The sequence below is a fragment of the Schistocerca cancellata genome, unplaced genomic scaffold, assembly GCF_023864275.1.
Source record: "Schistocerca cancellata isolate TAMUIC-IGC-003103 unplaced genomic scaffold, iqSchCanc2.1 HiC_scaffold_1083, whole genome shotgun sequence".
NCBI classification, from domain to species: domain Eukaryota; kingdom Metazoa; phylum Arthropoda; class Insecta; order Orthoptera; family Acrididae; genus Schistocerca; species Schistocerca cancellata.
This window is the reverse complement of record NW_026047082.1, coordinates 380,545-398,242: the sequence shown is the minus strand read 5'-3', so window position 1 is coordinate 398,242 and position 17,698 is coordinate 380,545. Positions and strand designations below refer to the sequence as shown.

Genomic DNA, 17,698 nt, shown 5'->3' with positions numbered 1-17,698 from the left:
CGATGCTAGGCCGACGCCAGTATGTACAATAGCACATAAGAGTCCAAACGAGCAGTCGTGCGCGCTGCATGTTTGGTTATTTCCACACGGAAATACCACGGTTCATTCTCATGGCTCACGCAGTTCGAGTGCGAAAGACACGCAGCACCACTATCGGAGAAAAAACAAAATGATGCATCGGCCGGGAATCGAACCCGGGCCGCCCGCGTGGCAGGCGAGCATTCTACCACTGAACCACCGATGCTCAGCTTCCTGGTGCTTTCCGCGGCAGACGTCTGTGGGGAAAGTGGGACTGCCGTCCAGCGCCGTCGCATCCTCTCGAGAGAATGCTACAGACGCTGAATCCTGCACTGCACTGCTTAAAAATGACGCCCGAACGCGATCGCCTAAGTACTCTTGCGGCGCACGCACGCGACGACTCTTGCCAAAGGACGCGAAATGTGCGTAGAGACGCTGTCTGGATGCGCTCGCCTCCCCGTAATGCGCCTACAGCTACGACCACCTTGAGCCGCCGACGACAGGCGGGAAGCAGACACAGCGCGGCGTGCGCGGACGGAAACCGTGCGGTGGTGGTGTAATGGTCAGCATAGTTGCCTTCCAAGCAGTTGATCCGGGTTCGATTCCCGGCCACCGCAGCCGGCTTTTACTTTTGCGTATGAGTACTTTTGCCACGCGTCCTTCAATTAATGTTTCTTTCCCCATCTTACTCGCTGCAGGCCACCCTATAGCGTGTGCGTCGATTCACCTTGAGTCTCGACTTGTCTCGACTTTGCTCGTCTGACGCGAGAGCTGACGCTCTCCAATCGGCCTATATAAAAAGGACAAGCACGCAAAACGACTGAGAGAGGTATGGCGAGGCGGGCGGGCACCACATTACTTATGCCTCAAGTAAATACCTGCTGCCTGTTATCATGTATTATCTGATTTTACATGTTCTGTCAGACAAATTCAGTTTTATTACTAGTAGATTTCTTTTTTTTTTTCTTTGTTGAAAATTTTTCAACACGCTCCTTCATTTCACTGTGGCCGCACGGCGCGACTTGGCATACCGAGAGGCAAAATGTGGCGCCAGTGCCCTTGACCGAATAGCGCTGCAGCTCCGAAACCGAAGAGGAAAGAGAAATACGAATTGAAACTATCGGCAGTGCCGTGTGTTCGCAGGCGGTCACCCGCCCAAGCACTGACAACGTCCAGTTTCGCGCAGTAGCGGTGATCGGACGAGAAACTGTGCGTTCACCGTGCTGTGACCAGTGAAGTGTTTTAGCGCGTCCCGACAAGTCGCGTTCTGGTCCCCTATCAGTTCCCACACAATGTGACGATTTCTTTGTCACCATACTTCCCCGCCGAAATCGGCGCTGCCTTTTTGAAAGAGTGAAATCGTAGTGGCCCGTGGGGGGATCGAACCCACGACCTTCGCGTTATTAGCACGACGCTCTAACCAACTGAGCTAACGGGCCTCGGTGCAGACAGCCTTCCATCGCTTCGCGGGAATTGCTCTGCGTATTGCCATGTAACATTTCTATGGTAGCAGTCCAACAGTGGACCAGCGTCTCTTCTTTATTCCGCTGCTCGTAGTAATTTCATTGCTTGCCCGTTTCTCTCGGCTGTTTTCAGCTGACGTTAATGAACCAGTAGCTATAATGCGAGGAGGACGTGAAACAGCCTTTCCCAGGGTCAAAACTTGTCGTGATTTTTTCCGAAAAAATTCCGTTCCGGTACCGGGAATCGAACCCGGGCCTCCTGGGTGAGAGCCAGGTATCCTAGCCACTAGACCACACCGGACGTGCACATTTTTCTCCTCGCTTTCCGTGTCGCACTTTCCCTGTTTGCGAGCACCTTTTCGCGCGCCCATGTCAAAAGTCACAATCCATTGCTTTATGCCTCGTTGTTACAGGGGTAGGAGGAAAAGCAAAGCTGTAAGTAGTAATATTTATTTACTTATTTCGCAAGTAAAGACCTGCTGCCTGTCATCATACAGCAGGTCATACATTGTGTGACTTTACACGTTATATCGTACGAAATTCAGTTTTATTACTAGTACATTGTTCCTTGAAAATTTTTCGTAAGAACTGCAGGTAGTAATAACGGGAAGTAAACATTATCACGCTGAGTCGTTGAAGCCTTGTGGATAACAAAGTACGAAGTGTTTCGCTCCTTCGCAAACCCCAGAGCCGTCAATTTAGCTGTGGACGAAAGTAAATTAAATGCCCCGGGTGAAGATCGAACTCACGACCTTAAGATTATGAGACTTACGCGCTGCCTACTGCGCTACCGAGGCAAGTGACCGCCACGCCTTCTGGAATCTCTGTAACTACCAAATACCAGGGGTAGAGAGTCTGCACTTCCTGGCTCATTTTTTTCAGTTGCTACACGTCCATTCCCGGCGCGACAGGCAACTTGCGATGCTAGGCCGACGCCAGTATGTACAATAGCACATAAGAGTCCAAACGAGCAGTCGTGCGCGCTGCATGTTTGGTTATTTCCACACGGAAATACCACGGTTCATTCTCATGGCTCACGCAGTTCGAGTGCGAAAGACACGCAGCACCACTATCGGAGAAAAAACAAAATGATGCATCGGCCGGGAATCGAACCCGGGCCGCCCGCGTGGCAGGCGAGCATTCTACCACTGAACCACCGATGCTCAGCTTCCTGGTGCTTTCCGCGGCAGACGTCTGTGGGGAAAGTGGGACTGCCGTCCAGCGCCGTCGCATCCTCTCGAGAGAATGCTACAGACGCTGAATCCTGCACTGCACTGCTTAAAAATGACGCCCAAACGCGATCGCCTAAGTACTCTTGCGGCGCACGCACGCGACGACTCTTGCCAAAGGACGCGAAATGTGCGTAGAGACGCTGTCTGGATGCGCTCGCCTACCCCGTAATGCGCCTACAGCTACGACCACCTTGAGCCGCCGACGACAGGCGGAAGCAGACACAGCGCGGCGTGCGCGGACGGAAATCGTGCGGTGGTGGTGTAATGGTCAGCATAGTTGCCTTCCAAGCAGTTGATCCGGGTTCGATTCCCGGCCACCGCAGCCGGCTTTTACTTTTGCGTATGAGTACTTTTGCCACGCGTCCTTCAATTAATGTTTCTTTCCCCATCTTACTCGCTGCAGGCCACCCTATAGCGTGTGCGTCGATTCACCTTGAGTCTCGACTTGTCTCGACTTTGCTCGTCTGACGCGAGAGCTGACGCTCTCCAATCGGCCTATATAAAAAGGACAAGCACGCAAAACGACTGAGAGAGGTATGGCGAGGCGGGCGGGCACCACATTACTTATGCCTCAAGTAAATACCTGCTGCCTGTTATCATGTATTATCTGATTTTACATGTTCTGTCAGACAAATTCAGTTTTATTACTAGTAGATTTCTTTTTTTTTTTTTCTTTGTTGAAAATTTTTCAACACGCTCCTTCATTTCACTGTGGCCGCACGGCGCGACTTGGCATACCGAGAGGCAAAATGTGGCGCCAGTGCCCTTGACCGAATAGCGCTGCAGCTCCGAAACCGAAGAGGAAAGAGAAATACGAATTGAAACTATCGGCAGTGCCGTGTGTTCGCAGGCGGTCACCCGCCCAAGCACTGACAACGTCCAGTTTCGCGCAGTAGCGGTGATCGGACGAGAAACTGTGCGTTCACCGTGCTGTGACCAGTGAAGTGTTTTAGCGCGTCCCGACAAGTCGCGTTCTGGTCCCCTATCAGTTCCCACACAATGTGACGATTTCTTTGTCACCATACTTCCCCGCCGAAATCGGCGCTGCCTTTTTGAAAGAGTGAAATCGTAGTGGCCCGTGGGGGGATCGAACCCACGACCTTCGCGTTATTAGCACGACGCTCTAACCAACTGAGCTAACGGGCCTCGGTGCAGACAGCCTTCCATCGCTTCGCGGGAATTGCTCTGCGTATTGCCATGTAACATTTCTATGGTAGCAGTCCAACAGTGGACCAGCGTCTCTTCTTTATTCCGCTGCTCGTAGTAATTTCATTGCTTGCCCGTTTCTCTCGGCTGTTTTCAGCTGACGTTAATGAACCAGTAGCTATAATGCGAGGAGGACGTGAAACAGCCTTTCCCAGGGTCAAAACTTGTCGTGATTTTTTCCGAAAAAATTCCGTTCCGGTACCGGGAATCGAACCCGGGCCTCCTGGGTGAGAGCCAGGTATCCTAGCCACTAGACCACACCGGACGTGCACATTTTTCTCCTCGCTTTCCGTGTCGCACTTTCCCTGTTTGCGAGCACCTTTTCGCGCGCCCATGTCAAAAGTCACAATCCATTGCTTTATGCCTCGTTGTTACAGGGGTAGGAGGAAAAGCAAAGCTGTAAGTAGTAATATTTATTTACTTATTTCGCAAGTAAAGACCTGCTGCCTGTCATCATACAGCAGGTCATACATTGTGTGACTTTACACGTTATATCGTACGAAATTCAGTTTTATTACTAGTACATTGTTCCTTGAAAATTTTTCGTAAGAACTGCAGGTAGTAATAACGGGAAGTAAACATTATCACGCTGAGTCGTTGAAGCCTTGTGGATAACAAAGTACGAAGTGTTTCGCTCCTTCGCAAACCCCAGAGCCGTCAATTTAGCTGTGGACGAAAGTAAATTAAATGCCCCGGGTGAAGATCGAACTCACGACCTTAAGATTATGAGACTTACGCGCTGCCTACTGCGCTACCGAGGCAAGTGACCGCCACGCCTTCTGGAATCTCTGTAACTACCAAATACCAGGGGTAGAGAGTCTGCACTTCCTGGCTCATTTTTTTCAGTTGCTACACGTCCATTCCCGGCGCGACAGGCAACTTGCGATGCTAGGCCGACGCCAGTATGTACAATAGCACATAAGAGTCCAAACGAGCAGTCGTGCGCGCTGCATGTTTGGTTATTTCCACACGGAAATACCACGGTTCATTCTCATGGCTCACGCAGTTCGAGTGCGAAAGACACGCAGCACCACTATCGGAGAAAAAACAAAATGATGCATCGGCCGGGAATCGAACCCGGGCCGCCCGCGTGGCAGGCGAGCATTCTACCACTGAACCACCGATGCTCAGCTTCCTGGTGCTTTCCGCGGCAGACGTCTGTGGGGAAAGTGGGACTGCCGTCCAGCGCCGTCGCATCCTCTCGAGAGAATGCTACAGACGCTGAATCCTGCACTGCACTGCTTAAAAATGACGCCCAAACGCGATCGCCTAAGTACTCTTGCGGCGCACGCACGCGACGACTCTTGCCAAAGGACGCGAAATGTGCGTAGAGACGCTGTCTGGATGCGCTCGCCTACCCCGTAATGCGCCTACAGCTACGACCACCTTGAGCCGCCGACGACAGGCGGAAGCAGACACAGCGCGGCGTGCGCGGACGGAAACCGTGCGGTGGTGGTGTAATGGTCAGCATAGTTGCCTTCCAAGCAGTTGATCCGGGTTCGATTCCCGGCCACCGCAGCCGGCTTTTACTTTTGCGTATGAGTACTTTTGCCACGCGTCCTTCAATTAATGTTTCTTTCCCCATCTTACTCGCTGCAGGCCACCCTATAGCGTGTGCGTCGATTCACCTTGAGTCTCGACTTGTCTCGACTTTGCTCGTCTGACGCGAGAGCTGACGCTCTCCAATCGGCCTATATAAAAAGGACAAGCACGCAAAACGACTGAGAGAGGTATGGCGAGGCGGGCGGGCACCACATTACTTATGCCTCAAGTAAATACCTGCTGCCTGTTATCATGTATTATCTGATTTTACATGTTCTGTCAGACAAATTCAGTTTTATTACTAGTAGATTTCTTTTTTTTTTTTTCTTTGTTGAAAATTTTTCAACACGCTCCTTCATTTCACTGTGGCCGCACGGCGCGACTTGGCATACCGAGAGGCAAAATGTGGCGCCAGTGCCCTTGACCGAATAGCGCTGCAGCTCCGAAACCGAAGAGGAAAGAGAAATACGAATTGAAACTATCGGCAGTGCCGTGTGTTCGCAGGCGGTCACCCGCCCAAGCACTGACAACGTCCAGTTTCGCGCAGTAGCGGTGATCGGACGAGAAACTGTGCGTTCACCGTGCTGTGACCAGTGAAGTGTTTTAGCGCGTCCCGACAAGTCGCGTTCTGGTCCCCTATCAGTTCCCACACAATGTGACGATTTCTTTGTCACCATACTTCCCCGCCGAAATCGGCGCTGCCTTTTTGAAAGAGTGAAATCGTAGTGGCCCGTGGGGGGATCGAACCCACGACCTTCGCGTTATTAGCACGACGCTCTAACCAACTGAGCTAACGGGCCTCGGTGCAGACAGCCTTCCATCGCTTCGCGGGAATTGCTCTGCGTATTGCCATGTAACATTTCTATGGTAGCAGTCCAACAGTGGACCAGCGTCTCTTCTTTATTCCGCTGCTCGTAGTAATTTCATTGCTTGCCCGTTTCTCTCGGCTGTTTTCAGCTGACGTTAATGAACCAGTAGCTATAATGCGAGGAGGACGTGAAACAGCCTTTCGCAGGGTCAAAACTTGTCGTGATTTTTTCCGAAAAAATTCCGTTCCGGTACCGGGAATCGAACCCGGGCCTCCTGGGTGAGAGCCAGGTATCCTAGCCACTAGACCACACCGGACGTGCACATTTTTCTCCTCGCTTTCCGTGTCGCACTTTCCCTGTTTGCGAGCACCTTTTCGCGCGCCCATGTCAAAAGTCACAATCCATTGCTTTATGCCTCGTTGTTACAGGGGTAGGAGGAAAAGCAAAGCTGAAAGTAGTAATATTTATTTACTTATTTCGCAAGTAAAGACCTGCTGCCTGTCATCATACAGCAGGTCATACATTGTGTGACTTTACACGTTATATCGTACGAAATTCAGTTTTATTACTAGTACATTGTTCCTTGAAAATTTTTCGTAAGAACTGCAGGTAGTAATAACGGGAAGTAAACATTATCACGCTGAGTCGTTGAAGCCTTGTGGATAACAAAGTACGAAGTGTTTCGCTCCTTCGCAAACCCCAGAGCCGTCAATTTAGCTGTGGACGAAAGTAAATTAAATGCCCCGGGTGAGGATTGAACTCACGACCTTAAGATTATGAGACTTACGCGCTGCCTACTGCGCTACCGAGGCAAGTGACCGCCACGCCTTCTGGAATCTCTGTAACTACCAAATACCAGGGGTAGAGAGTCTGCACTTCCTGGCTCATTTTTTTCAGTTGCTACACGTCCATTCCCGGCGCGACAGGCAACTTGCGATGCTAGGCCGACGCCAGTATGTACAATAGCACATAAGAGTCCAAACGAGCAGTCGTGCGCGCTGCATGTTTGGTTATTTCCACACGGAAATACCGCGGTTCATTCTCATGGCTCACGCAGTTCGAGTGCGAAAGACACGCAGCACCACTATCGGAGAAAAAACAAAATGATGCATCGGCCGGGAATCGAACCCGGGCCGCCCGCGTGGCAGGCGAGCATTCTACCACTGAACCACCGATGCTCAGCTTCCTGGTGCTTTCCGCGGCAGACGTCTGTGGGGAAAGTGGGACTGCCGTCCAGCGCCGTCGCATCCTCTCGAGAGAATGCTACAGACGCTGAATCCTGCACTGCACTGCTTAAAAATGACGCCCAAACGCGATCGCCTAAGTACTCTTGCGGCGCACGCACGCGACGACTCTTGCCAAAGGACGCGAAATGTGCGTAGAGACGCTGTCTGGATGCGCTCGCCTACCCCGTAATGCGCCTACAGCTACGACCACCTTGAGCCGCCGACGACAGGCGGAAGCAGACACAGCGCGGCGTGCGCGGACGGAAACCGTGCGGTGGTGGTGTAATGGTCAGCATAGTTGCCTTCCAAGCAGTTGATCCGGGTTCGATTCCCGGCCACCGCAGCCGGCTTTTACTTTTGCGTATGAGTACTTTTGCCACGCGTCCTTCAATTAATGTTTCTTTCCCCATCTTACTCGCTGCAGGCCACCCTATAGCGTGTGCGTCGATTCACCTTGAGTCTCGACTTGTCTCGACTTTGCTCGTCTGACGCGAGAGCTGACGCTCTCCAATCGGCCTATATAAAAAGGACAAGCACGCAAAACGACTGAGAGAGGTATGGCGAGGCGGGCGGGCACCACATTACTTATGCCTCAAGTAAATACCTGCTGCCTGTTATCATGTATTATCTGATTTTACATGTTCTGTCAGACAAATTCAGTTTTATTACTAGTAGATTTCTTTTTTTTTTTTTCTTTGTTGAAAATTTTTCAACACGCTCCTTCATTTCACTGTGGCCGCACGGCGCGACTTGGCATACCGAGAGGCAAAATGTGGCGCCAGTGCCCTTGACCGAATAGCGCTGCAGCTCCGAAACCGAAGAGGAAAGAGAAATACGAATTGAAACTATCGGCAGTGCCGTGTGTTCGCAGGCGGTCACCCGCCCAAGCACTGACAACGTCCAGTTTCGCGCAGTAGCGGTGATCGGACGAGAAACTGTGCGTTCACCGTGCTGTGACCAGTGAAGTGTTTTAGCGCGTCCCGACAAGTCGCGTTCTGGTCCCCTATCAGTTCCCACACAATGTGACGATTTCTTTGTCACCATACTTCCCCGCCGAAATCGGCGCTGCCTTTTTGAAAGAGTGAAATCGTAGTGGCCCGTGGGGGGATCGAACCCACGACCTTCGCGTTATTAGCACGACGCTCTAACCAACTGAGCTAACGGGCCTCGGTGCAGACAGCCTTCCATCGCTTCGCGGGAATTGCTCTGCGTATTGCCATGTAACATTTCTATGGTAGCAGTCCAACAGTGGACCAGCGTCTCTTCTTTATTCCGCTGCTCGTAGTAATTTCATTGCTTGCCCGTTTCTCTCGGCTGTTTTCAGCTGACGTTAATGAACCAGTAGCTATAATGCGAGGAGGACGTGAAACAGCCTTTCCCAGGGTCAAAACTTGTCGTGATTTTTTCCGAAAAAATTCCGTTCCGGTACCGGGAATCGAACCCGGGCCTCCTGGGTGAGAGCCAGGTATCCTAGCCACTAGACCACACCGGACGTGCACATTTTTCTCCTCGCTTTCCGTGTCAAACTTTCCCTGTTTGCGAGCACCTTTTCGCGCGCCCATGTCAAAAGTCACAATCCATTGCTTTATGCCTCGTTGTTACAGGGGTAGGAGGAAAAGCAAAGCTGTAAGTAGTAATATTTATTTACTTATTTCGCAAGTAAAGACCTGCTGCCTGTCATCATACAGCAGGTCATACATTGTGTGACTTTACACGTTATATCGTACGAAATTCAGTTTTATTACTAGTACATTGTTCCTTGAAAATTTTTCGTAAGAACTGCAGGTAGTAATAACGGGAAGTAAACATTATCACGCTGAGTCGTTGAAGCCTTGTGGATAACAAAGTACGAAGTGTTTCGCTCCTTCGCAAACCCCAGAGCCGTCAATTTAGCTGTGGACGAAAGTAAATTAAATGCCCCGGGTGAAGATCGAACTCACGACCTTAAGATTATGAGACTTACGCGCTGCCTACTGCGCTACCGAGGCAAGTGACCGCCACGCCTTCTGGAATCTCTGTAACTACCAAATACCAGGGGTAGAGAGTCTGCACTTCCTGGCTCATTTTTTTCAGTTGCTACACGTCCATTCCCGGCGCGACAGGCAACTTGCGATGCTAGGCCGACGCCAGTATGTACAATAGCACATAAGAGTCCAAACGAGCAGTCGTGCGCGCTGCATGTTTGGTTATTTCCACACGGAAATACCACGGTTCATTCTCATGGCTCACGCAGTTCGAGTGCGAAAGACACGCAGCACCACTATCGGAGAAAAAACAAAATGATGCATCGGCCGGGAATCGAACCCGGGCCGCCCGCGTGGCAGGCGAGCATTCTACCACTGAACCACCGATGCTCAGCTTCCTGGTGCTTTCCGCGGCAGACGTCTGTGGGGAAAGTGGGACTGCCGTCCAGCGCCGTCGCATCCTCTCGAGAGAATGCTACAGACGCTGAATCCTGCACTGCACTGCTTAAAAATACGCCCAAACGCGATCGCCTAAGTACTCTTGCGGCGCACGCACGCGACGACTCTTGCCAAAGGACGCGAAATGTGCGTAGAGACGCTGTCTGGATGCGCTCGCCTACCCCGTAATGCGCCTACAGCTACGACCACCTTGAGCCGCCGACGACAGGCGGAAGCAGACACAGCGCGGCGTGCGCGGACGGAAACCATGCGGTGGTGGTGTAATGGTCAGCATAGTTGCCTTCCAAGCAGTTGATCCGGGTTCGATTCCCGGCCACCGCAGCCGGCTTTTACTTTTGCGTATGAGTACTTTTGCCACGCGTCCTTCAATTAATGTTTCTTTCCCCATCTTACTCGCTGCAGGCCACCCTATAGCGTGTGCGTCGATTCACCTTGAGTCTCGACTTGTCTCGACTTTGCTCGTCTGACGCGAGAGCTGACGCTCTCCAATCGGCCTATATAAAAAGGACAAGCACGCAAAACGACTGAGAGAGGTATGGCGAGGCGGGCGGGCACCACATTACTTATGCCTCAAGTAAATACCTGCTGCCTGTTATCATGTATTATCTGATTTTACATGTTCTGTCAGACAAATTCAGTTTTATTACTAGTAGATTTCTTTTTTTTTTTTTCTTTGTTGAAAATTTTTCAACACGCTCCTTCATTTCACTGTGGCCGCACGGCGCGACTTGGCATACCGAGAGGCAAAATGTGGCGCCAGTGCCCTTGACCGAATAGCGCTGCAGCTCCGAAACCGAAGAGGAAAGAGAAATACGAATTGAAACTATCGGCAGTGCCGTGTGTTCGCAGGCGGTCACCCGCCCAAGCACTGACAACGTCCAGTTTCGCGCAGTAGCGGTGATCGGACGAGAAACTGTGCGTTCACCGTGCTGTGACCAGTGAAGTGTTTTAGCGCGTCCCGACAAGTCGCGTTCTGGTCCCCTATCAGTTCCCACACAATGTGACGATTTCTTTGTCACCATACTTCCCCGCCGAAATCGGCGCTGCCTTTTTGAAAGAGTGAAATCGTAGTGGCCCGTGGGGGGATCGAACCCACGACCTTCGCGTTATTAGCACGACGCTCTAACCAACTGAGCTAACGGGCCTCGGTGCAGACAGCCTTCCATCGCTTCGCGGGAATTGCTCTGCGTATTGCCATGTAACATTTCTATGGTAGCAGTCCAACAGTGGACCAGCGTCTCTTCTTTATTCCGCTGCTCGTAGTAATTTCATTGCTTGCCCGTTTCTCTCGGCTGTTTTCAGCTGACGTTAATGAACCAGTAGCTATAATGCGAGGAGGACGTGAAACAGCCTTTCGCAGGGTCAAAACTTGTCGTGATTTTTTCCGAAAAAATTCCGTTCCGGTACCGGGAATCGAACCCGGGCCTCCTGGGTGAGAGCCAGGTATCCTAGCCACTAGACCACACCGGACGTGCACATTTTTCTCCTCGCTTTCCGTGTCGCACTTTCCCTGTTTGCGAGCACCTTTTCGCGCGCCCATGTCAAAAGTCACAATCCATTGCTTTATGCCTCGTTGTTACAGGGGTAGGAGGAAAAGCAAAGCTGTAAGTAGTAATATTTATTTACTTATTTCGCAAGTAAAGACCTGCTGCCTGTCATCATACAGCAGGTCATACATTGTGTGACTTTACACGTTATATCGTACGAAATTCAGTTTTATTACTAGTACATTGTTCCTTGAAAATTTTTCGTAAGAACTGCAGGTAGTAATAACGGGAAGTAAACATTATCACGCTGAGTCGTTGAAGCCTTGTGGATAACAAAGCACGAAGTGTTTCGCTCCTTCGCAAACCCCAGAGCCGTCAATTTAGCTGTGGACGAAAGTAAATTAAATGCCCCGGGTGAAGATCGAACTCACGACCTTAAGATTATGAGACTTACGCGCTGCCTACTGCGCTACCGAGGCAAGTGACCGCCACGCCTTCTGGAATCTCTGTAACTACCAAATACCAGGGGTAGAGAGTCTGCACTTCCTGGCTCATTTTTTTCAGTTGCTACACGTCCATTCCCGGCGCGACAGGCAACTTGCGATGCTAGGCCGACGCCAGTATGTACAATAGCACATAAGAGTCCAAACGAGCAGTCGTGCGCGCTGCATGTTTGGTTATTTCCACACGGAAATACCACGGTTCATTCTCATGGCTCACGCAGTTCGAGTGCGAAAGACACGCAGCACCACTATCGGAGAAAAAACAAAATGATGCATCGGCCGGGAATCGAACCCGGGCCGCCCGCGTGGCAGGCGAGCATTCTACCACTGAACCACCGATGCTCAGCTTCCTGGTGCTTTCCGCGGCAGACGTCTGTGGGGAAAGTGGGACTGCCGTCCAGCGCCGTCGCATCCTCTCGAGAGAATGCTACAGACGCTGAATCCTGCACTGCACTGCTTAAAAATGACGCCCAAACGCGATCGCCTAAGTACTCTTGCGGCGCACGCACGCGACGACTCTTGCCAAAGGACGCGAAATGTGCGTAGAGACGCTGTCTGGATGCGCTCGCCTACCCCGTAATGCGCCTACAGCTACGACCACCTTGAGCCGCCGACGACAGGCGGAAGCAGACACAGCGCGGCGTGCGCGGACGGAAACCGTGCGGTGGTGGTGTAATGGTCAGCATAGTTGCCTTCCAAGCAGTTGATCTGGGTTCGATTCCCGGCCACCGCAGCCGGCTTTTACTTTTGCGTATGAGTACTTTTGCCACGCGTCCTTCAATTAATGTTTCTTTCCCCATCTTACTCGCTGCAGGCCACCCTATAGCGTGTGCGTCGATTCACCTTGAGTCTCGACTTGTCTCGACTTTGCTCGTCTGACGCGAGAGCTGACGCTCTCCAATCGGCCTATATAAAAAGGACAAGCACGCAAAACGACTGAGAGAGGTATGGCGAGGCGGGCGGGCACCACATTACTTATGCCTCAAGTAAATACCTGCTGCCTGTTATCATGTATTATCTGATTTTACATGTTCTGTCAGACAAATTCAGTTTTATTACTAGTAGATTTCTTTTTTTTTTTTTCTTTGTTGAAAATTTTTCAACACGCTCCTTCATTTCACTGTGGCCGCACGGCGCGACTTGGCATACCGAGAGGCAAAATGTGGCGCCAGTGCCCTTGACCGAATAGCGCTGCAGCTCCGAAACCGAAGAGGAAAGAGAAATACGAATTGAAACTATCGGCAGTGCCGTGTGTTCGCAGGCGGTCACCCGCCCAAGCACTGACAACGTCCAGTTTCGCGCAGTAGCGGTGATCGGACGAGAAACTGTGCGTTCACCGTGCTGTGACCAGTGAAGTGTTTTAGCGCGTCCCGACAAGTCGCGTTCTGGTCCCCTATCAGTTCCCACACAATGTGACGATTTCTTTGTCACCATACTTCCCCGCCGAAATCGGCGCTGCCTTTTTGAAAGAGTGAAATCGTAGTGGCCCGTGGGGGGATCGAACCCACGACCTTCGCGTTATTAGCACGACGCTCTAACCAACTGAGCTAACGGGCCTCGGTGCAGACAGCCTTCCATCGCTTCGCGGGAATTGCTCTGCGTATTGCCATGTAACATTTCTATGGTAGCAGTCCAACAGTGGACCAGCGTCTCTTCTTTATTCCGCTGCTCGTAGTAATTTCATTGCTTGCCCGTTTCTCTCGGCTGTTTTCAGCTGACGTTAATGAACCAGTAGCTATAATGCGAGGAGGACGTGAAACAGCCTTTCGCAGGGTCAAAACTTGTCGTGATTTTTTCCGAAAAAATTCCGTTCCGGTACCGGGAATCGAACCCGGGCCTCCTGGGTGAGAGCCAGGTATCCTAGCCACTAGACCACACCGGACGTGCACATTTTTCTCCTCGCTTTCCGTGTCGCACTTTCCCTGTTTGCGAGCACCTTTTCGCGCGCCCATGTCAAAAGTCACAATCCATTGCTTTATGCCTCGTTGTTACAGGGGTAGGAGGAAAAGCAAAGCTGTAAGTAGTAATATTTATTTACTTATTTCGCAAGTAAAGACCTGCTGCCTGTCATCATACAGCAGGTCATACATTGTGTGACTTTACACGTTATATCGTACGAAATTCAGTTTTATTACTAGTACATTGTTCCTTGAAAATTTTTCGTAAGAACTGCAGGTAGTAATAACGGGAAGTAAACATTATCACGCTGAGTCGTTGAAGCCTTGTGGATAACAAAGTACGAAGTGTTTCGCTCCTTCGCAAACCCCAGAGCCGTCAATTTAGCTGTGGACGAAAGTAAATTAAATGCCCCGGGTGAAGATCGAACTCACGACCTTAAGATTATGAGACTTACGCGCTGCCTACTGCGCTACCGAGGCAAGTGACCGCCACGCCTTCTGGAATCTCTGTAACTACCAAATACCAGGGGTAGAGAGTCTGCACTTCCTGGCTCATTTTTTTCAGTTGCTACACGTCCATTCCCGGCGCGACGGGCAACTTGCGATGCTAGGCCGACGCCAGTATGTACAATAGCACATAAGAGTCCAAACGAGCAGTCGTGCGCGCTGCATGTTTGGTTATTTCCACACGGAAATACCACGGTTCATTCTCATGGCTCACGCAGTTCGAGTGCGAAAGACACGCAGCACCACTATCGGAGAAAAAACAAAATGATGCATCGGCCGGGAATCGAACCCGGGCCGCCCGCGTGGCAGGCGAGCATTCTACCACTGAACCACCGATGCTCAGCTTCCTGGTGCTTTCCGCGGCAGACGTCTGTGGGGAAAGTGGGACTGCCGTCCAGCGCCGTCGCATCCTCTCGAGAGAATGCTACAGACGCTGAATCCTGCACTGCACTGCTTAAAAATGACGCCCAAACGCGATCGCCTAAGTACTCTTGCGGCGCACGCACGCGACGACTCTTGCCAAAGGACGCGAAATGTGCGTAGAGACGCTGTCTGGATGCGCTCGCCTACCCCGTAATGCTCCTACAGCTACGACCACCTTGAGCCGCCGACGACAGGCGGAAGCAGACACAGCGCGGCGTGCGCGGACGGAAACCGTGCGGTGGTGGTGTAATGGTCAGCATAGTTGCCTTCCAAGCAGTTGATCCGGGTTCGATTCCCGGCCACCGCAGCCGGCTTTTACTTTTGCGTATGAGTACTTTTGCCACGCGTCCTTCAATTAATGTTTCTTTCCCCATCTTACTCGCTGCAGGCCACCCTATAGCGTGTGCGTCGATTCACCTTGAGTCTCGACTTGTCTCGACTTTGCTCGTCTGACGCGAGAGCTGACGCTCTCCAATCGGCCTATATAAAAAGGACAAGCACGCAAAACGACTGAGAGAGGTATGGCGAGGCGGGCGGGCACCACATTACTTATGCCTCAAGTAAATACCTGCTGCCTGTTATCATGTATTATCTGATTTTACATGTTCTGTCAGACAAATTCAGTTTTATTACTAGTAGATTTCTTTTTTTTTTTTTCTTTGTTGAAAATTTTTCAACACGCTCCTTCATTTCACTGTGGCCGCACGGCGCGACTTGGCATACCGAGAGGCAAAATGTGGCGCCAGTGCCCTTGACCGAATAGCGCTGCAGCTCCGAAACCGAAGAGGAAAGAGAAATACGAATTGAAACTATCGGCAGTGCCGTGTGTTCGCAGGCGGTCACCCGCCCAAGCACTGACAACGTCCAGTTTCGCGCAGTAGCGGTGATCGGACGAGAAACTGTGCGTTCACCGTGCTGTGACCAGTGAAGTGTTTTAGCGCGTCCCGACAAGTCGCGTTCTGGTCCCCTATCAGTTCCCACACAATGTGACGATTTCTTTGTCACCATACTTCCCCGCCGAAATCGGCGCTGCCTTTTTGAAAGAGTGAAATCGTAGTGGCCCGTGGGGGGATCGAACCCACGACCTTCGCGTTATTAGCACGACGCTCTAACCAACTGAGCTAACGGGCCTCGGTGCAGACAGCCTTCCATCGCTTCGCGGGAATTGCTCTGCGTATTGCCATGTAACATTTCTATGGTAGCAGTCCAACAGTGGACCAGCGTCTCTTCTTTATTCCGCTGCTCGTAGTAATTTCATTGCTTGCCCGTTTCTCTCGGCTGTTTTCAGCTGACGTTAATGAACCAGTAGCTATAATGCGAGGAGGACGTGAAACAGCCTTTCCCAGGGTCAAAACTTGTCGTGATTTTTTCCGAAAAAATTCCGTTCCGGTACCGGGAATCGAACCCGGGCCTCCTGGGTGAGAGCCAGGTATCCTAGCCACTAGACCACACCGGACGTGCACATTTTTCTCCTCGCTTTCCGTGTCGCACTTTCCCTGTTTGCGAGCACCTTTTCGCGCGCCCATGTCAAAAGTCACAATCCATTGCTTTATGCCTCGTTGTTACAGGGGTAGGAGGAAAAGCAAAGCTGTAAGTAGTAATATTTATTTACTTATTTCGCAAGTAAAGACCTGCTGCCTGTCATCATACAGCAGGTCATACATTGTGTGACTTTACACGTTATATCGTACGAAATTCAGTTTTATTACTAGTACATTGTTCCTTGAAAATTTTTCGTAAGAACTGCAGGTAGTAATAACGGGAAGTAAACATTATCACGCTGAGTCGTTGAAGCCTTGTGGATAACAAAGTACGAAGTGTTTCGCTCCTTCGCAAACCCCAGAGCCGTCAATTTAGCTGTGGACGAAAGTAAATTAAATGCCCCGGGTGAAGATCGAACTCACGACCTTAAGATTATGAGACTTACGCGCTGCCTACTGCGCTACCGAGGCAAGTGACCGCCACGCCTTCTGGAATCTCTGTAACTACCAAATACCAGGGGTAGAGAGTCTGCACTTCCTGGCTCATTTTTTTCAGTTGCTACACGTCCATTCCCGGCGCGACAGGCAACTTGCGATGCTAGGCCGACGCCAGTATGTACAATAGCACATAAGAGTCCAAACGAGCAGTCGTGCGCGCTGCATGTTTGGTTATTTCCACACGGAAATACCACGGTTCATTCTCATGGCTCACGCAGTTCGAGTGCGAAAGACACGCAGCACCACTATCGGAGAAAAAACAAAATGATGCATCGGCCGGGAATCGAACCCGGGCCGCCCGCGTGGCAGGCGAGCATTCTACCACTGAACCACCGATGCTCAGCTTCCTGGTGCTTTCCGCGGCAGACGTCTGTGGGGAAAGTGGGACTGCCGTCCAGCGCCGTCGCATCCTCTCGAGAGAATGCTACAGACGCTGAATCCTGCACTGCACTGCTTAAAAATGACGCCCAAACGCGATCGCCTAAGTACTCTTGCGGCGCACGCACGCGACGACTCTTGCCAAAGGACGCGAAATGTGCGTAGAGACGCTGTCTGGATGCGCTCGCCTACCCCGTAATGCTCCTACAGCTACGACCACCTTGAGCCGCCGACGACAGGCGGAAGCAGACACAGCGCGGCGTGCGCGGACGGAAACCGTGCGGTGGTGGTGTAATGGTCAGCATAGTTGCCTTCCAAGCAGTTGATCCGGGTTCGATTCCCGGCCACCGCAGCCGGCTTTTACTTTTGCGTATGAGTACTTTTGCCACGCGTCCTTCAATTAATGTTTCTTTCCCCATCTTACTCGCTGCAGGCCACCCTATAGCGTGTGCGTCGATTCACCTTGAGTCTCGACTTGTCTCGACTTTGCTCGTCTGACGCGAGAGCTGACGCTCTCCAATCGGCCTATATAAAAAGGACAAGCACGCAAAACGACTGAGAGAGGTATGGCGAGGCGGGCGGGCACCACATTACTTATGCCTCA

The 17,698-nt window shown here is 51.4% G+C and overlaps 37 non-coding genes across 37 annotated transcripts; 8 read left to right on the top strand and 29 right to left on the bottom strand.

The window, feature by feature from the left end:
* Positions 1-173: 173 nt before the first annotated feature.
* Trnag-gcc (transfer RNA glycine (anticodon GCC)) lies at positions 174-244 on the bottom strand. Its single transcript has one exon. It is a non-coding gene; the product is annotated as a tRNA-Gly (tRNA).
* Positions 245-563: 319 nt separating this feature from the next.
* Trnag-ucc (transfer RNA glycine (anticodon UCC)) lies at positions 564-635 on the top strand. The gene has a single exon. It is a non-coding gene; the product is annotated as a tRNA-Gly (tRNA).
* A 748-nt stretch (positions 636-1,383) lies between these two features.
* Positions 1,384-1,457, bottom strand: Trnai-aau (transfer RNA isoleucine (anticodon AAU)). The gene has a single exon. It is a non-coding gene; the product is annotated as a tRNA-Ile (tRNA).
* Positions 1,458-1,710: 253 nt separating this feature from the next.
* On the bottom strand, positions 1,711-1,782 carry Trnae-cuc (transfer RNA glutamic acid (anticodon CUC)). The gene has a single exon. It is a non-coding gene; the product is annotated as a tRNA-Glu (tRNA).
* Positions 1,783-2,205: 423 nt separating this feature from the next.
* Positions 2,206-2,278, bottom strand: Trnam-cau (transfer RNA methionine (anticodon CAU)). The gene has a single exon. It is a non-coding gene; the product is annotated as a tRNA-Met (tRNA).
* Positions 2,279-2,573: 295 nt separating this feature from the next.
* Trnag-gcc (transfer RNA glycine (anticodon GCC)) lies at positions 2,574-2,644 on the bottom strand. Its single transcript has one exon. It is a non-coding gene; the product is annotated as a tRNA-Gly (tRNA).
* Positions 2,645-2,963: 319 nt separating this feature from the next.
* On the top strand, positions 2,964-3,035 carry Trnag-ucc (transfer RNA glycine (anticodon UCC)). Its single transcript has one exon. It is a non-coding gene; the product is annotated as a tRNA-Gly (tRNA).
* Positions 3,036-3,785: 750 nt separating this feature from the next.
* On the bottom strand, positions 3,786-3,859 carry Trnai-aau (transfer RNA isoleucine (anticodon AAU)). Its single transcript has one exon. It is a non-coding gene; the product is annotated as a tRNA-Ile (tRNA).
* Positions 3,860-4,112: 253 nt separating this feature from the next.
* Trnae-cuc (transfer RNA glutamic acid (anticodon CUC)) lies at positions 4,113-4,184 on the bottom strand. Its single transcript has one exon. It is a non-coding gene; the product is annotated as a tRNA-Glu (tRNA).
* Positions 4,185-4,607: 423 nt separating this feature from the next.
* Positions 4,608-4,680, bottom strand: Trnam-cau (transfer RNA methionine (anticodon CAU)). Its single transcript has one exon. It is a non-coding gene; the product is annotated as a tRNA-Met (tRNA).
* Positions 4,681-4,975: 295 nt separating this feature from the next.
* Trnag-gcc (transfer RNA glycine (anticodon GCC)) lies at positions 4,976-5,046 on the bottom strand. Its single transcript has one exon. It is a non-coding gene; the product is annotated as a tRNA-Gly (tRNA).
* A 319-nt stretch (positions 5,047-5,365) lies between these two features.
* Positions 5,366-5,437, top strand: Trnag-ucc (transfer RNA glycine (anticodon UCC)). The gene has a single exon. It is a non-coding gene; the product is annotated as a tRNA-Gly (tRNA).
* A 750-nt stretch (positions 5,438-6,187) lies between these two features.
* Positions 6,188-6,261, bottom strand: Trnai-aau (transfer RNA isoleucine (anticodon AAU)). Its single transcript has one exon. It is a non-coding gene; the product is annotated as a tRNA-Ile (tRNA).
* A 253-nt stretch (positions 6,262-6,514) lies between these two features.
* Positions 6,515-6,586, bottom strand: Trnae-cuc (transfer RNA glutamic acid (anticodon CUC)). Its single transcript has one exon. It is a non-coding gene; the product is annotated as a tRNA-Glu (tRNA).
* Positions 6,587-7,009: 423 nt separating this feature from the next.
* Trnam-cau (transfer RNA methionine (anticodon CAU)) lies at positions 7,010-7,082 on the bottom strand. Its single transcript has one exon. It is a non-coding gene; the product is annotated as a tRNA-Met (tRNA).
* Positions 7,083-7,377: 295 nt separating this feature from the next.
* Trnag-gcc (transfer RNA glycine (anticodon GCC)) lies at positions 7,378-7,448 on the bottom strand. Its single transcript has one exon. It is a non-coding gene; the product is annotated as a tRNA-Gly (tRNA).
* A 319-nt stretch (positions 7,449-7,767) lies between these two features.
* Positions 7,768-7,839, top strand: Trnag-ucc (transfer RNA glycine (anticodon UCC)). Its single transcript has one exon. It is a non-coding gene; the product is annotated as a tRNA-Gly (tRNA).
* Positions 7,840-8,589: 750 nt separating this feature from the next.
* Trnai-aau (transfer RNA isoleucine (anticodon AAU)) lies at positions 8,590-8,663 on the bottom strand. Its single transcript has one exon. It is a non-coding gene; the product is annotated as a tRNA-Ile (tRNA).
* Positions 8,664-8,916: 253 nt separating this feature from the next.
* On the bottom strand, positions 8,917-8,988 carry Trnae-cuc (transfer RNA glutamic acid (anticodon CUC)). Its single transcript has one exon. It is a non-coding gene; the product is annotated as a tRNA-Glu (tRNA).
* A 423-nt stretch (positions 8,989-9,411) lies between these two features.
* Trnam-cau (transfer RNA methionine (anticodon CAU)) lies at positions 9,412-9,484 on the bottom strand. Its single transcript has one exon. It is a non-coding gene; the product is annotated as a tRNA-Met (tRNA).
* Positions 9,485-9,779: 295 nt separating this feature from the next.
* Trnag-gcc (transfer RNA glycine (anticodon GCC)) lies at positions 9,780-9,850 on the bottom strand. Its single transcript has one exon. It is a non-coding gene; the product is annotated as a tRNA-Gly (tRNA).
* A 318-nt stretch (positions 9,851-10,168) lies between these two features.
* On the top strand, positions 10,169-10,240 carry Trnag-ucc (transfer RNA glycine (anticodon UCC)). The gene has a single exon. It is a non-coding gene; the product is annotated as a tRNA-Gly (tRNA).
* Positions 10,241-10,990: 750 nt separating this feature from the next.
* On the bottom strand, positions 10,991-11,064 carry Trnai-aau (transfer RNA isoleucine (anticodon AAU)). Its single transcript has one exon. It is a non-coding gene; the product is annotated as a tRNA-Ile (tRNA).
* A 253-nt stretch (positions 11,065-11,317) lies between these two features.
* Positions 11,318-11,389, bottom strand: Trnae-cuc (transfer RNA glutamic acid (anticodon CUC)). The gene has a single exon. It is a non-coding gene; the product is annotated as a tRNA-Glu (tRNA).
* A 423-nt stretch (positions 11,390-11,812) lies between these two features.
* Positions 11,813-11,885, bottom strand: Trnam-cau (transfer RNA methionine (anticodon CAU)). The gene has a single exon. It is a non-coding gene; the product is annotated as a tRNA-Met (tRNA).
* Positions 11,886-12,180: 295 nt separating this feature from the next.
* Trnag-gcc (transfer RNA glycine (anticodon GCC)) lies at positions 12,181-12,251 on the bottom strand. The gene has a single exon. It is a non-coding gene; the product is annotated as a tRNA-Gly (tRNA).
* A 319-nt stretch (positions 12,252-12,570) lies between these two features.
* Trnag-ucc (transfer RNA glycine (anticodon UCC)) lies at positions 12,571-12,642 on the top strand. Its single transcript has one exon. It is a non-coding gene; the product is annotated as a tRNA-Gly (tRNA).
* A 750-nt stretch (positions 12,643-13,392) lies between these two features.
* Positions 13,393-13,466, bottom strand: Trnai-aau (transfer RNA isoleucine (anticodon AAU)). The gene has a single exon. It is a non-coding gene; the product is annotated as a tRNA-Ile (tRNA).
* Positions 13,467-13,719: 253 nt separating this feature from the next.
* Trnae-cuc (transfer RNA glutamic acid (anticodon CUC)) lies at positions 13,720-13,791 on the bottom strand. Its single transcript has one exon. It is a non-coding gene; the product is annotated as a tRNA-Glu (tRNA).
* Positions 13,792-14,214: 423 nt separating this feature from the next.
* Trnam-cau (transfer RNA methionine (anticodon CAU)) lies at positions 14,215-14,287 on the bottom strand. The gene has a single exon. It is a non-coding gene; the product is annotated as a tRNA-Met (tRNA).
* Positions 14,288-14,582: 295 nt separating this feature from the next.
* Trnag-gcc (transfer RNA glycine (anticodon GCC)) lies at positions 14,583-14,653 on the bottom strand. Its single transcript has one exon. It is a non-coding gene; the product is annotated as a tRNA-Gly (tRNA).
* Positions 14,654-14,972: 319 nt separating this feature from the next.
* Trnag-ucc (transfer RNA glycine (anticodon UCC)) lies at positions 14,973-15,044 on the top strand. Its single transcript has one exon. It is a non-coding gene; the product is annotated as a tRNA-Gly (tRNA).
* A 750-nt stretch (positions 15,045-15,794) lies between these two features.
* On the bottom strand, positions 15,795-15,868 carry Trnai-aau (transfer RNA isoleucine (anticodon AAU)). The gene has a single exon. It is a non-coding gene; the product is annotated as a tRNA-Ile (tRNA).
* Positions 15,869-16,121: 253 nt separating this feature from the next.
* Positions 16,122-16,193, bottom strand: Trnae-cuc (transfer RNA glutamic acid (anticodon CUC)). The gene has a single exon. It is a non-coding gene; the product is annotated as a tRNA-Glu (tRNA).
* A 423-nt stretch (positions 16,194-16,616) lies between these two features.
* Positions 16,617-16,689, bottom strand: Trnam-cau (transfer RNA methionine (anticodon CAU)). Its single transcript has one exon. It is a non-coding gene; the product is annotated as a tRNA-Met (tRNA).
* A 295-nt stretch (positions 16,690-16,984) lies between these two features.
* On the bottom strand, positions 16,985-17,055 carry Trnag-gcc (transfer RNA glycine (anticodon GCC)). The gene has a single exon. It is a non-coding gene; the product is annotated as a tRNA-Gly (tRNA).
* A 319-nt stretch (positions 17,056-17,374) lies between these two features.
* Trnag-ucc (transfer RNA glycine (anticodon UCC)) lies at positions 17,375-17,446 on the top strand. The gene has a single exon. It is a non-coding gene; the product is annotated as a tRNA-Gly (tRNA).
* Positions 17,447-17,698: the final 252 nt, after the last annotated feature.